We start from the raw sequence: 1,091 nt of genomic DNA on the forward strand, positions 1-1,091 counted from the left end.
TCTGTGACGTTCATAAACTGTATTTAAACGTCATTACCCTATCCATTGGTTTGTTTCGAGCAATTTTGGGAAATTTTGGAGTTATTTAAATGCATAATTACACAGAATCTTTAGAATTTTATCTATTGATAGAGAACAAGCTATAGTGATTTTGAGCTCATCTTTTCACATTGATAGAGATTCTGATTATTTTAACAATGCCACCAGTTTGAGGTCAATCGGGCCTTAGTCAAGAGTTATAATAATTTACTGATAAGTGGTCGTTTGACGCACAAAGAAAAAACTTAATATCCTAAGACATATGTGGACAATGCACATAAGGTTGTGGAATGTAAGCAGACATCCTTGGAATGTAATAAGACTTCTTTGGAATGTCATAAGACTTCCTTGAAATGTCATGAAACGTTCCTAAACTTTATTTAAACGCAATTACCCTATTTTGGCTTGTTTCGACCAATTTTAAGAGATTTTGGAATTATTTAAATTCATAACTGCACAAAACTTTCAAAAATTTTATAAGACTTCTTTGGAATGTCATAAGACTTCTTTGGAATGTCCTGAGACGTTGTTAAACTATATTCGAACGTCATTATTGTATCCACTCGTTTATTTCGAAAATTTTTAGGAGATTTTGGAGTTGTTTAAATATATAACTGAATAAAATTTTCAGAATTTTCATAAATTTCAGAGCTTTATGAACTTTATGTGATCGTCATTACCCTGCCTACTGGTACATTTTAAGCAATAAGACTTATTTGGAATGTCATATGAGTTCCTTGGAATATTCTTAGACGTTCCTAAACTGTATTTAAACGTCATTACCCTATCCACTCGTTTGTTTCGAGCAATTTTGGGAGATTTTGGAGTTATTTAAATGCATAATTACACAGAATCTTTAGAATTTTATCTATTGATAGAGAACAAGCTATGGTGATTTTGAGCTCATCTTTTCACAATTGATAGAGATTTTGATTATCTTAACAATGCCAGCAGTTTGAGGTCAATCGGGTCCTTATTCAAGAGTTATAATAATTTTACTGATAAGTGGTCGTTTGACGCACAAAAAAAAACTTAATATCCTAAGACATATG

Source organism: Raphanus sativus, chromosome 4 (genome assembly GCF_000801105.2).
Source record: "Raphanus sativus cultivar WK10039 chromosome 4, ASM80110v3, whole genome shotgun sequence".
In the NCBI taxonomy this organism is placed as follows: domain Eukaryota; kingdom Viridiplantae; phylum Streptophyta; class Magnoliopsida; order Brassicales; family Brassicaceae; genus Raphanus; species Raphanus sativus.